At 38.0% G+C, this 15,466-nt stretch overlaps 1 protein-coding gene across 4 annotated transcripts in view; it reads right to left on the minus strand.

The window, feature by feature from the left end:
* Nucleotides 1-4,953, minus strand: part of Stacl (SH3 and cysteine-rich domain-containing protein) — a 76,547-nt gene extending 71,594 nt beyond the window's left edge. For 3 of the 4 annotated variants that reach the window (XM_033342553.2, XM_033342550.2, XM_076625580.1), the window contains exon 1: nucleotides 4,575-4,953. The gene's annotated coding sequence lies outside the window, so the exon portion shown is untranslated. The remainder of the gene's footprint in view (nucleotides 1-4,574) is intronic. The other variant, XM_076625581.1, reaches the window with a different exon arrangement.
* Nucleotides 4,954-15,466: the final 10,513 nt, after the last annotated feature.

The following is a 15,466-nucleotide window of genomic DNA, read 5'->3' on the forward strand; positions in this document are numbered from 1 at the left end:
ATCTAGTCAACGATCCTTGCAGCCTCTCGAAAAATATTGTCATTGTTCGATGCAATTTTTTGAAAACGTTATTTCAAAAGGCTTTTCAATGCTTTCGTCAGCCACTCTGTATATCATCAAAGGTAGAATACACGTTGTAGATTTTTAGTAGGCGAAACAAATCTCTGTTTAATCGTTTCGATGGAAATATTGGATTATTGGCAACTAAGTGATTGCGGGTTTTGTCAGTATTATCTAACGGCAAAATCCGCAATCACTTAGTTGCCAACCCAACATAACCTTTATTTTTCAACGTGTTTCGCTTCGCCAAATTAATTTGCCAGATAAACGGCTGGTTTGTAGCAACGATTTTTAATAATTGTTTTCCAGCAATGCGAGAATGGAATAAGCATACTGAGAAATTGTCGAGCCTAAATACCATTAATAGTTTGGATTAATTGAGAGATGATTGAGGTGATCGCTACGCTCGGCTGGCTGCATTCTTCGCGAGTTTGCATTCCAGTTTCTCATAACTTCTCCGTCAATTTCGAGGGACAGCTAACGTTCGAGGTAAACTACTTTTGACCCACGATGTGGCTTTTCTCTTTTTTGAGGCCTCAGGGTACTTAGATCGTACGATGGTGAAACTTAATTTCTTCAAGAACAACGTTTTTCCATACCATAGAAATTTCCAAATCTCCTGCAACACAGGGCTTCGAACGAAAAACCTTACATTCTGCATTTTCAATTTCTTCTTCAACCTACGGTAACTTTCTGTCGATCGTTCAACGGTGTTCGAGTGGAACCAAGGATTAGCCAAATTCACGCGCACTTGACAAGTTTCCCAAGTCGGCGAGACAAGTTTTCCCAGAAACGAAGTTCTAACCGAACAAATGTCATTTCTTCTGCTGTTCAACTAGGTTGGCAACTAAGTAATTGCGGATTTTGTCATTACCACTTAATGGCAAAACCCGCAATCACTTAGTTGCCAACCCAATACCATTCTTTTTCACTTGTGTCTTATTTATCTATCAAAAAAAACACGTTTCAAAATTAAGACTATCATCCACCTATTATATTTATTATTCTACCTTCTGACGTGTTCGTCATCGCTAAGCAGGAGCCTAAATTAACCAAAGGGAAAATGTGCTACAGTAGATTTGCGGTACTGAAAACACTTGTCGGTCTTCCTGACCGCTCCACTTCGAAATATTAATTTATCCCGGCTGCCAACAACTCCGGAGAAGCCTTCTACGTACCTATTGTCACGTAGATCAGCTTTGACCGCGATCTAACCCGCTGGCGGAATTCATCGATTCAGCGGAATAGGCGGTTTTTTTTAGCGGCTACGCCGCTATTTAATTGGATACGGTCCAAACAGGTGGAATTAAAATGGCTAGCCAAAGGGATCTCTCTATTTTCCAGATAATAGGAAAAGTAAAGGACGGAGAGTCGCGTTTTCATTGATTCATCTCTAGCCCCGGAGTACTAATACTTTTTTTTTTTTTTGGTTGAAACGCCCTGTCCACCATTTCGAAATATCGCAAAAAATTGAAGCTGTATATTATCTTTGTTTTCCTTCGGTCAATTTAAAAAATATTTCATTGTTATTTATGTAACAGTGTGTACAGGGTGTCTTGGTAAGCGTGATATACTCGACACAGAGGTGATTCTGCGTGAAAAAAGCCGGTAGAGAACGTGGAATAAAATCTGTTCGTACGACGTTACGTTTCTGAGACGATGGAGTTTCAAAAATTTGACAAATGTACCTCGAATTTGCTAATTTCGAATTAATCGACAGCGGATAAAAACCAACGGAGAATCGTTCTACCTGTAAAAACAAGTAAAAAGTGTGGAGTACAATTTTTTCAGAAGATACTTCGTTTCGGAGAAAATGAATTTTACAAATTGTTCGGTAAACACCTCCAAATCTATCTTTTTCTCTTTTTAAAGATAGAAAAGTTGTATTCTACGTTTTTCACTTATTTTCACGCGTAAAATAATCCCCTGCATCGACAGATAACATATTCATTCGTAGCCGGTCGATATTTCGAACGTACCCGAGAAATTTCCAAGTTCAACCTCGTCAAACACCGTCAAACCTCGTGCGAACGAACTTTATCATACGCCCCGCACATTTTCTTTCACGTACGATCATTCCCCTGACGATAGAACCACGATTACTATACCGTCGATAATATCGATCGTGTCTAGTCTGAAGAAGTTTGAACTGGTTTGACAACGTTTCTCACAAAATTGTACCATCGATATTGGTTTGGCAACCAAGTGATTGCGGATTTTGTCAATACCACCTAATGACAATATCCGCAATCACTTAGTTGTCAACCCAATATTATTCACCGGTCCCTTACAAACCCATGTTCGTCGAAGAATCGAGGTTTTTTCACGTCGCAGAGAACCGGCTAGAATTTGATAAAAAAGAAGCAGTGGAACGAGGTTCGGTATCTGCTGCGGATAATGGCAAGTGGTTTTTTCACTCGAGGTTAATCTAAAGAGACGAGGCTGCGCCCGTGTTTGATCTAGTTGTATGGCTCGTTTGAAGAAACCTTGGCGTTTACGATCAAGGCAACCAATATGAGATTATCCCCATGCCATGTTCGTAGGAAACTGGTGTTTGCGTATGTTTGTGTACCGTGTGCTTTTTACACGCAGATCTTCCAACAAGATTTTCCCTTTCCTACGATATATTTTGAATTTCAAGAGAAATCTGTTTATCGACGTGCAAAGCAGATATTTTTCATCGGATCAGTTTGAAGCAATCGTTCGAAGCAAACGTTATGTTTGTGTGCTATTAACTGGCTAAAAGTGGTTGCTTTGATCGCGAGAGAAATGATATGGAAGCTGAAGATGTTTTCGGCTATTAGCAGAGAAGTTTCGATGGGGCTGGCGTTGTTCGAACGAGTTGAGAGAAGTTTGAGAAGCAAGTTGCGTATTGTATGGAAGAAAATGCAGATGTCGTTGGCAGGCCGTGGATATTTATGTATATCGAACGTGTGGGAAATATACATTTATGCAAGCAAAGTATGGAAACACGCGCGATAAATATTATCAGGGATATTTGATATGCAGCGAGTCGTGAAACATTGAAATAAAAGGAGTTTCTTTCGTGCGAAATTAATCTTGAAAATAAATTTACTATGTGGGTCGCAGCTGTTTCTTCCTGGCAAATGATTAGTTCATCCGATGGATTAAAGCTAACAATTATAACATTGTCAATTGTTGAGAAACACGCGAGAAAAAATTATTCCGCTGATACGACTATAATACGTTCGATATAAAATTACCAAAGTGCTCGAACGTTTACGAAAAAACGAAGCATAAATTTGTGAGAAATAAATCTCGTGTCACAAGTCTGATGGTCGATGATCGCGATGATAAAAGACACGTATGTGTATGAAAATTAAATACTTCTGGGAAATGGCGATCAGAAAGCAACACACAGAGCATGTTGATTTTCGAAAAGCGGAAAGAGGATTTTCATGTTGCGTGAAATTGAACGACAACGATACTTGCAGCGATAGAAGAGACGAGAAGATTTCTCGATCCTCAAGTAAATTTCCCTAAATTTACGTTTGGCTGGACGCGGATCTGATCGGCAGAGACCCGTAAAAGAATAATTGATAGCGACCAGGTAATCGTTGGAGGATGTCCAATTGCCTGATTGTATTTGTCAATGTCAGGCGGCTAGCTGGCCAGAAATTGTAGCAGCCCACGATAGCCAGAACAACAAGCAGAGGAAGCTGGCCTGCGTTTAGCAAACGCGCAAACAAATATCGAATTCGTCGAAAGTCAAATGAATCGCGAGATGCTTTCGTTTGACCAAAATCGAATTTTCTCTGTGGCTGAATGGTCGAATGAAAACTTTTCTTCTAAGCACTCTGTTTGCCACGGTCCACTGACGGAGAAAATATTCCGCTCAATCGCAAAGTTTCGTAAAATATTTTATTAATACAGCGAATCGAATCCAAACGAATCGAATAAAAATGAAACCAGGAGCAAGTGAAATATAAATGGAATAAAAAGGAAAATATATTCAACGTGGTGGGTGAGCATTATTTTTGGTGAGAACAGAATCGTTCTATGATATTTATCGTAGTAATCTAATGTAATCGTTACGATTGCTTTAATACTTCTAACCACCGGATGATCTCTTAAGACACTGTTAATCTCTGAAGATCCTCGGATAAGAAACTGACGTTGGCTAAGAACTGATTTCAGCTGTACCATATTCGTCTGCGGTGTTGTCAGTGACCATCTTCTGGTTTATTTGCAAAATGGGATAAATAAGAAACCGACGACTGGGTCAAAAATGACCATTTTCTCAGTTTAATAACGCAAAGGTAAAAGAGAAACTTCCAGTCGATTATAAGCAGTGTTGTACATAAAGAGATAAAATCGTGGAAATAAATATGATATTCAAGCTACTTGTAGCACACTTTTACATTGCAAGGTGATAAATTACCTAGGTCGCTCATTAGCGTGTTAGAACACGCCCAATGGGACGAATATTTTAAGTACAACTAATTTTAACTTCGTCTAAACATTCTACTAAATCACGATTAAAAAGTTCTTACCCGTCGCCAAATGAAGAAACGTTGCCAATCTTGCTCCAACTCTTCCCAATAAGCTCGAGAACACCAGCGAAACTAAATGAAAATTAAAGAAAAAAAGATAACAAAATTAGTCCAGCAGCACGCAGAAGGATAAACCCAGTCCGATTATCGAGGAACGGTCAAGATGAAATTAGTTTTTCTGTTATTACACGCACTCACACGAGGTAAACGAACGAGCACGCGCGTTTACGTAGCGGAAATTTCAACATAGCGCACGTCCTCGCGCCACGAAGGCCCGCGCACCACTGACTCACTGCTCTCGTGTCGACGCCACGCGTAACATAGCACGCGGCCAACGAGTGGGGGTAAACGCACACTGGTGGGGATACGGATATTTCCACTAGTGTGTATTCTCGAACGCGAGTGGTGGAACTGTTTGAGCGCGTATTCTTTACGAATATCCGTTTCAGTATGAGAAAAAGAAACTAGACGACTGATTGTAGCGCGCGCGAGTGGATAATAGTGACGCGCATGCGCGACGAGCAAGTGGCGGATTCGTACGTGTCGCGAGGATTTAGGCATCCTGTTTCTTCAAGTATTCGCATGATATTTCGCTTCTTTAAAGACTTGCGGGTATTTTAAGATCGTGTTAACGCTTAAATGTTTCCGTATTTGAAGAGGTTTGAGTTAGTTTCAGAGGGTTTTAACGTGTGGAGAATATTGAATTAATAGGTTTCATGTAAAGTGGCTAGTTTAAGGTTATTACTAATTGTAACGAAGTATATATTGGAGGACAAATTCTACGTTTCTTGAAATTCTTCGCTAGAAGCTCTGCTACAACTTTCTAGATCTCGCAATCTTGCATACTTATGTACCTCTGAATTTGGATTGGTTTTAGCGAGTTTGAAAGTCCAGACAATTTTGCATGATGGTTTCTGCGTAAAATCGGAAGCTCGGGGAATTGTTAGCTATCGTGAAGTACATTAAAGAACAAATTTGTTCCAGTATATACAGGGTGGTTGGTAACTGGTGGTACAAGCGGAAAGGGGGTGATTCTACGCGAAAAAAGAAGTGGAAAATATAGAATAAAAATTTAAAAATTTAAAAAAATAACGTCAATCGAGACAACGATCTACAGTGAGATCCGTTATAACGTACCGCACGCGTACCAAGCCAAAATTCAAAGTCGATTTTCTCGAAAACAAAGCCTCGAACGAAAAATTTTTATTCTATATTTTCGACTTCTTTTTTCGCGTAGAATCACCTCCTTTCCGCTTGTACCACCAGTTACCAACCACCCTGTATATATAATGACAGTCTCCCTCTACTTCTCTATTTTCTCTACTTCTCTAGATCTTTTACCAGAAACTACCTGATCCTATGCGCATAAATTTTCATATTTTCCAGTTTACGTATCTGATTGTCGCATTTCTGGATTCACGCGAAAGCATGAAATTCACCAACGACAGCAGCGTGTAATCCATAGCAAACTTCCAACTTTTCACTGGCGTTCTATTGGAGGACAAGGTGAATTCTCTGCACTTGAGCGATGAATAGATAGAAAGAAATGAACGGTAAGGGGCTACCCTGGCGTCTCGGACGACGGTCCAGCGAAACTTGGCTCGGAACCCCTCGACAGGTCGAGTGGGGTCTACACGAGAGCCAGCCCTGTCCTAGCGTGTATTCGAGTAGAGAAGAAAACTGCACGCCAGCGACGAGCAACCCTCTTCTCCCTTCCTTCAAAGGCCTGTTCTCTAGCCTTTGTTCATTCCCAGGGCGACGTTGTCGTTCAGAATACAGGATGACCTGAAAGTGTTTGACCAGATCGTGCTGGTATACTTACAACTATAGTTTAGCTTTGCTACAACTCACCTGTGACTTTAGTTTGGACGTGTTTGCGATAGTTTGAAGTGTTCTAGATCAGAAATTAATCTGATCCATGTTTACTTTGTTTCAATTGGTTTGCGTTTTATACGCTATTTTTCATAAACAAACGTTATATTTATTATAAATTAGAAATTGTCGCAGATAACGTGATTATTAAATTGATATCAAATAACGTAGATGTATTTTTACATATTTTTACGAGGATTTGGATCATTTGATTTATTACTTGATATTTGTTATTTGATTTTTTATTAGAGGGATAAACACTATTTTTTATTATAACATTTGTCGCAGTTACAGGTATTTTTGATTAGTTTAAATATATCTTATAGAAATAAAAAAGTATGTAATGAAAATTCAGTCCAAACTTTATCACACTAATTGAATCTCTGGAAAGCAGCCCTTAAAATAGACATAATATACCAACACTGTTGCAAACTCCTGTATCTCGTAAAATCTCAATTAATTGAAAATACACAACAATACGAGGATAACGATCCAAATTTCCCTTCATTTGGCCAAAACGGACCGTTGACAAGCCATTGTTCATTACAAAAGACCAATCAATCGATAAAGCGTTAATATTCATCAGCTTAGTGTCCGATTATAAGTAGACCGCGGATTTTTACCAATTTAGTGGAAATTTAAAATTTCAAAAATGCACAAAATGCACGCAATATTGAAAAACGTACAAAATATCCAAACTATTGTATCATTATAATAATAATCAGCGGATGAAATAAATTTTTACATAGGTTGAGGTTAGGTTGGGATTAGGGTGAGGTTAGGTTGGCTCATCAGTGTATGAAATAAAGTTCTACACAGTTTCCATTTGTTTAATGCTATAATTACCAACAAATCCAAAGCTTGTGCAAAAGAAAGGAAAATGAAACACGTGCAGGAAGATACGTATCGATTGAAATCTAAAAACTTATTATGAAAAATCGCAAATTGGCTATTTTGTCCGCTCTGTTGCTTCCAGTGGCAATTAAGTTGGTGAAAACAGCAATTTGAATAAAAACTCCGCAGTTCACTCATCGTCAATTTTTAATCTTTTTCACTGATCATTAGACCACGAATTTTTATGCATTTACACAAAATCGAAAAAGGCAAAATTTCGCCGAAATATCAAATATCCAAAGGTTTCCGTGAAACTCGAAAGGTAAAATATAATTTTCTACCGAGTCTGTGCTTTTTCCAGCACGTCACATTGTCAAAGATTCGAATTTGCATGACACTCCGCAGTCCACCCATCACCGACGTATACGCAAAAGTACAGGCCTTCTGTCTCTTAACCTTCTTTTGGCTCGCAATTATTTTGAGGCGAGAAACGTGTGGCGCGATCGATAAAACCGCCGGGACACGTGTATGACGATCCAGTACGAATAATGCATGAACTGTTTCGCGAGATTGCAACGTAACCGGAATCGGAAGGTGCCATGGTTACCTTTGAACGTTGTCACCGATACGATTTCCAGGTAACACAAGCACGGTCTGCATTTAACGACGCAACCTTTCTATTAGGTAGATCTTCAGGAATAACGAGGTTCGTGTTGCTCCGTGATTTACACTTTGGAATTAAAGCAAATCCGATGGATCGATACAACGTTTCCTCCGGATGTGTGTCACAGCTTCGAAGTGTTTCGACGCGTGTACACGCGCGGTGTGCGCTGTATTTAGCTTTTTCTGAAACTCGAGCGGATGGAACGATTCGGTGCTCGATAAGCAGAGTACCAGTCGGAGGTTTCAGATGACTGAAAATATTTACAGTTTATGAAGGAACTAATTGCGTGGGAGAAATAAATAACGTAGCGCAGTCCAGTTCTGGTTCTTGTTAGATGCCAGCTACGAGCTTGAATGGTCATATTCGGTTGTCCGGAAAGTTTCTTTCGTTTCATGAGGTGATAATAGATGAACAACAATTTCTGTTTTATATTGTTTTATTGAATTAGGTATGATCCATTTCGTTATATTTCTATTGTTATGTTCGTGCATAGTTCAATAAACTGATATAAAACGAGAAACACTGTGCGTCTATTATTTTCTTATAAAACGAAAGAAACATTTCGGACAACCCAGTAGTTTGTGGGAAATATTCGAACAGCGATCGAAAATGGAATCACTGAGGAATGTTTATAATTTATGAAAGAGAACTAAACGAATAGTAGATAATGTAGCACGTATGCTGCTATATTGGTTCTTATTAGAGTTGGGCTGTCCATTTAAACGGCCACAATCTGGACGAACACGTTTGTAGGTGATATTTAAATAGCGAACGTTTGGAACCACTGAAGGTAAATGTTCATAATTAATGAAGCAGCTAGGTGAAGAGTAAATGATTGAAAATGTTCATAATCAATGAAACAACTGACTAAACGTGGTTGGTCTAGTTTTGGATTTTGTTGGATTCCGCTGTATTGTAGCGTTGAGCTGTTCCGTTTAATTGACCATAGTCTGGAATGATGGTGTTTGTGGGAAATATGCAAATAGTTTCTAAAAAATCATTTATGAAAGAGAACTAAATGAAGAATAACTGACATGGTATAGATTAATTCTGGTTTTTTATTGCATTTGGCTGTGCTATAGTAGAATATTGTCCACCTAAATGGCCATAGTCAGGAATGATGGTGTTTGTGGGACATATGCAAATAGTTTCTAAAAAAAATCATTTATGAAAGAAAATTAAATGAAGAATAAATAACATGGTATAGTCTAATTGTGGTTTTTATTGCGTTTGACTGCGTTACAATAGAATATTGTCCACCTAAATGGCCATAGTCAGGAATGATGGTGTTTGTGGGACATATGCAAATAGTTTCTAAAAAAAATCATTTATGGAAGAGAACTACATAAAGAATAAATGACATGATGTAATCTAGTTGTGATTTTCATCACATTTAGCTGCATTACAGTAGAATATTGTCCACCTAAATGGTCACAATTTGGACCAAGCATATTCACGGAGAAGGTCCAATATATATAGCAGCGATCAAAAAGTTTCTGATTGCTATATATTCTGTATATATTTAGAATTCATGGAAGAAAAGAAAATTGACGAAAAAGGCGTGCTACAGCCTAATTATGGCCTTTACCAGTACTGTTTTAGTGCAGCGCTGCTCGCTTAAAAGGCCACAAATAATCCCAAACTTCCGGACGACGATGTAGCTTGTGCTACCTCTGTTCTAAAAAAAGAAAAAAAAAGAAAGAACTAACAAGAAGAAAGTTGAAACTTTTTTCCATAAATAATTTGAAACTGTGTACCATTATCTTGTGCCATTATTTATAAATTTCTGGCAGATACGGAGGAGACCTTTTCGATGCACGGAGCTACATTTCCACGAAGTCGAGAAGTATCATGTGGAAAAAGGCTAACAAATATTGACACGCACCAGGGAATTCTTTTTCTAGCTGCGATTCCTCATTCTGCTCTTTATACGGAGAAAAGACATCCAAGCCAGATGTCAGTTTGCTTGGCCGTGTTTCCAGCTATGCAGACTACCTCCTCGTCCCAGACGATCCGAATCGATCGAATTATCCTCCTCGAACATACCGAACTTCCCATACAATTTCTCGTAACTCGCAGAAGAATAAATACACGTTGTATCAGAAAAGTAGCCGAATATCTGCTTCGTTGAATGTTGTTTCAAGCAGTATTTTTAGCTAGTGATAGAAATATTGAATAGATATAGCGGTAGTTTATGTGCTTACACGTCGCATAAATTATTACAGTCGGTGTAAACGAGAGATTTCTTCTTCCAGCATTTTTTCGCTTTTCGCAAATCGTATCTTATATTATCTGTCGATTCCTATTAAATAATCGCATAAATATTATGATTCTGATATTTTTCGCATAATTATTCCTATCATTTGGTATACATTGTTATCGTATTACAGGCGATCAATTACAAGAAACAAACGTTAGAAACTTGATAAATGATATTTGGTCAAATTCGGGTCATCTACGATATTTTTGCCTTCTCCTTACCCAAAACTCACATAAAAGATTTGATCGATATTCAGATCCTAATGTACCTCATAAATTTTATTCACATTCCATACGTCAAATTCTTCTTCTTCTTCTTCTTTTTCTTCTTTGCCGCAGTGTCCTATGGCTATCGAATCCTTTCTCAACTTTAAGTTCACATAAAATATTCAGGAGTATTTTACTTTGAATGTTACTGTTATAGATTTTATCAAAAACCATTCTTCGCTGTAGTCGACAAGAACGAACAATAATACAAACTTAATGGGCGACGTTCGCTGAAATTTATATCTTCCGCAACTTCCTTAGCCTATTCTCAGTCTACAACTCGTATAGAAGATTCATGATTCTCACTTCAGTGATATTATTCAATTTTATTGAAGCCCATATAGCACGTGTATTACATTGAATTCGTCTTTGCTGTAGCTGATGAAGCTCCATAGTAATTGAATAATTCAATCAAGAACTTGAAGAGCAATGCTCACCCAAATTCATATCTTCCACGACTCCTTCACCCTATTTGCAGCCTGGTACTCGCATAGCTAAAAGATTCACGTCACTTCTAATATTCCTGCTGACAAGAATAAAGAACAATACAAACTTGATGAGTCGTGTTCACCCAAATTCATATCTTCCACGACTCCTTCGTCCTATTTGCAGCCTGGAACTCGCATAGGATTCGCATAGGACACCACGCCATTAGGTGGTAATGACAAAATCCGCAACCTCTTAGTTGCCAACCTAATACGTCAAATTTGTCCTCGTAGCTGACAAGAATGAAGAACAATACACACTTGATGAGTCGTGTTCACCCAAATTCATATCTTCCACGACTCCTTCACCCTATTTGCAACCTGGCACTCGCATACCTAAAAGATTCAGGTTACTTCTAATATTCCCCTCACATAGGTTACTGACATTTTCGAATTTTGTCGATGCCCATGTACACGAGTATTGCATCAAATTTGTGCTTCTTATAGTTGACAAGAATGAAGAACAATACACACTTGATGAGTCGTGTTCAGCCAAATTCATATCTTCCATAAGTTGGTCCTACTTCTATTGTAGAACTCGCTTGAAAGATTCGAACGAGTATCTAACTTGTAACATCCTTCGCATAAATTTGATCGACGCTTCTAAGCTTTATTCGAGCGCATGTGCACGTGTATCATATTAAACATCTTACGCGACATAATTGATGGTAACCGTATTAGCCACGGAGCTCTAATGAAGAAGAGGACTATAAAGCTGTCAGCGCGCTCTATAAGCTTCAGGCAAACGAATTCCAATCGTCAAAGCGACTCGAAGAAGAAATAATCAGGCAAACGGTGCTTAAATAAAAATATTAAACGAGCACAAGTGTCGGGCGTCTTTTAATAGTTCGCCTAACCCAGTTTCTTGCTGAAACCAACGGTGCCATATTTTCGCGTCCCATCTCGTTGAGACTCGTCATTTCCAACCGGTTCATTAACGTTCCGACCCTCCAAATACAAAAATCCTCGAATCTGTTGGTTTCTCGTTTAACGAAGCCAGACCAATGCCCATTTTAAATTCATTTCTTGTTCAGTTGTACTGTACAGTGTTGGCGAGTGTTAGGACACTCGATGGTTCTGTGTCAGAGACGAGCATGACAATTGGTGCAGAGTTTCGAAGAATTTCTGCAATTGTAAAGATTTGGTTATTTGTTTTGTAAGAAGAATTGCGAAATTTGTACCATGTCGCTGCGAAATATCGTTCATTATTTCTCGCGAAGGCATCTGAATACTTGTGAGCAGGGGCGCTGGCAAATGTCACACCTCCTTGCGTCAAAAATATGAACCCTTCGTTATGGAACAATCAGGAATTAATTGAGCCGTGCAACTTAACGAGTTCCAACCTGGAGAATCGAGATATCGATCGATAAAGTTCGTTTGTACGTTTCTGATCTTGCAATGGTAATTGCTCGCGTCTTCAAAATTCAGTTTTAATGACTTCAGGCTGGCGACTTAATAATGACAATACGGTAACAGCCGAGGTTTGATATTTTTGATTAGGCGTATAATTACATCCGCGATGTAAATAAATTTCCTCGAAAAATCGAACTGGAAACAAAGTTTTAACTCGCTGCGATTAGAAGGATTCTAACGAACAGTTCGAAAGTTCCTCAAAGTGGGGATTCATCGATTTATCATCGCTTGGCTATCAGATGTCGCTGCACGCAAATGCATTATTAATTGAGAAATCCAAGAACTGGAAAATTCGTACGTTAAAATGTCCAACGATTGAAAAACCGCGGAACTGGATGGAAAATTGAAATATTCTAAAACTGGAAAATCTGGGAATCGGAAAATTCGAACGTTGAAAAATACAGGAATCGAATAATGTGTCGGAATAATGCGAAAAATGACAAATACGAGAATGGGAAAATTGGAGGGTCGAGAAGTCCGATAGTTGAGAAAATCCAAAATTGGCGAGATTCAAAAATGCATAGATCTAGATATTGAAGGTTCGAGAAATTAAAAAATCCACATACTGTTTCTATTTCCTGATATTTTGCCATTATTAGCTTGCCCATTTCACCGATATTCACATAATAAAAAAATATTCTAACCACTATCGATCCACTATCAAACGAACGGGGATGAACGTATCTTCCAACGTAATACGTATATGACGTGGAAAATTTCAGCTCGACTGTACTCACTGCAGAGATTGTAGGCGCTTGTTCTTCAAAGTCAGCAAAACGGTCTAAAAGCCTGGCAGGGAGCACTCAACAGGAAACGATGTCGGCCTTGTTATTAGAAGAAGATCATGACAGTGAGCGTGTTGAAAGCCTTTTAGCGATCACTTTGTGTCGGCGGTTTTGAATTTGCGGCCCTGCAATCCGATCAGGAGCTTCTTAGGGGGTCAGACATTTTAGTAGGATACTAGATAGACTCTTGAATGTATGGAGTAACGTTGAGATATATGGCTACCGATCAGAATCGTGCCTAACCATAAATCCATAGAGCTGACTTTCTGAGAATTAGCCCACATTATCTGATTCTCGGTCGTTTTGCTGTGCGTGCATTAAAGGTAAGTGTGAGGAAGTAGACAGTGCGAATGAGACAGAATAGGCAGAGTGTAATAAGATACTGGTAGAGTCAGGTCATTTCACACTCCTAATCACATATTACACTAATGTTCGAATATATGAGCAACGATCGGCAGCGTGTTTAGCCATATATTCAGAGAAGCGATATATAGCCATATATTCGGAGAATTCTGACAAATAGGCCAAATTATCTGACTCTTGCTCACTCAGCCGTGCGAGCATGAAGGGTCAGAGTGAGACGCAAGCAGAGCGAGTAAAGTGGAACAGACTAGAGTGTAATAAGAGACTATAGGGTCAGGGCATTTCTTATTCCTAATCACGTATTTCGTATTTCTTTAGTTTAGTTGAAAATTGTTGGTCAAATATAGTCATGCTTAGTATCATTTTGATCGTACGAATCTCAGTAATCCGACTACGGCCATCTCGTAATAATATAATAATAAATGAAGAAACGTTATATTCTTTGTGTTCCGGTAATTCGATACCGGATTGAATTACATCGATGCGAATCATAGATAACACCGAGGCTTGCAGTTCCAGGAATTGGTAGGGATAACTGGTGGCCATATAAGCGGACAGAGTCATGATCAAAGCAATTGATGAAATTCTTCGATAATATTGAATTTCAAGAACAAGGAGGTTGGAGACATGGAGAGGAAGAAAACAGGTGGAGAAAGAGAGACACGTGATTCCGTCGATCATAACACCACCACGTTAACAGCACAATTTTATTTTTCTCCGATCTGATCGATACAATCGTACAATTCTTCGATCGATAGATTTTTTTCTCCTGTTTTTTCTCAATTTTTTTTCTCTTTTTACCCCTTTTTTTCTTTGTATAGTTTTCTTTAATTCTCGATTACACGATGGCGCAGGCTGCATTTTCTCCGCGACTTTTTCTTGAGTCGTATCTTGAGTTGACACGAATAAGTAACGCTTACAGTACAGTTCATTACAGATTCAATAATATATATATATATATTTATATATATTTATATATATAATATATAATAGGTATTTTTTTTATATATATATTTCTTTATGTACAGAGGGCAGCTTGCCTAGTAGGTTTGTAAACGCCGAGCAACGACTGAAGTAATCGATTGGACGCTATTTTCTTTTTTTTTTATTATTATTATTTTCTTTATGCTTTTTTTTATTTTATTATGATAATTGACGCCAAATATCGATGCGCTTGTTTGCGTTGCTCCTCTATCGATTCGTGGTCAATTATATTTTATGCAAGGCTTAAAAAATCCTAAAACAATTATTATTTGGAATGTACATGTACAGTGACGACGACAATTTTATTCATTGGCACAGACAACGTTGTTTTATAATATTCTGCCTGATTTTTTTTTTTTTTATTTAGTTTCTTAGGGAAGTTTCAAATCTTTTTTGCAGAGAAACAGCCAGATTTTAATAAAATATTCAACGTTTATAGGTTCTTGTGAAAACAATATTAATTGAACTAGAATTTAGCGAATTCGATGAATTTGTCCATAATACAATATGTTGGTCCAATTTCGATATTCGATTTTCATGTATTGATTTTTCACTAATTGGAATTTGGAACAAGTCATCGGTATGCTTTTATCATTTATTCTCATCGTGCAACTGCTTAATGATAATAAATTATTATATTAATTATTATTTATGCTTTAGATTCCAAAGTTCGGATATACAGATTTAAACTTCCCGCCGTAAGTATCAAGGCACTTACTAATACCTAGTATACTTACATATCGAATTTTATTTTCCATTTAGTTCATTATAAATTTCTTATTTGATCGTGATGCAAAATTAAGAACGCTAAAAATATTTGTTAAAATTTCTCAATAAACCTGACCAAGTAAGTGCCCTAATACTTACACAGAATTTTATAGGAAAATCTGGTCTGTGCCAATATCTTTGTTCTTTAAAGTAAATCAATCTTCGTTCGACGAAGAAAATTAACGAATGCCCCGTTAT

Source organism: Bombus vancouverensis, chromosome 16 (assembly GCF_051014615.1).
Source record: "Bombus vancouverensis nearcticus chromosome 16, iyBomVanc1_principal, whole genome shotgun sequence".
In the NCBI taxonomy this organism is placed as follows: Eukaryota; Metazoa; Arthropoda; class Insecta; order Hymenoptera; family Apidae; genus Bombus; species Bombus vancouverensis.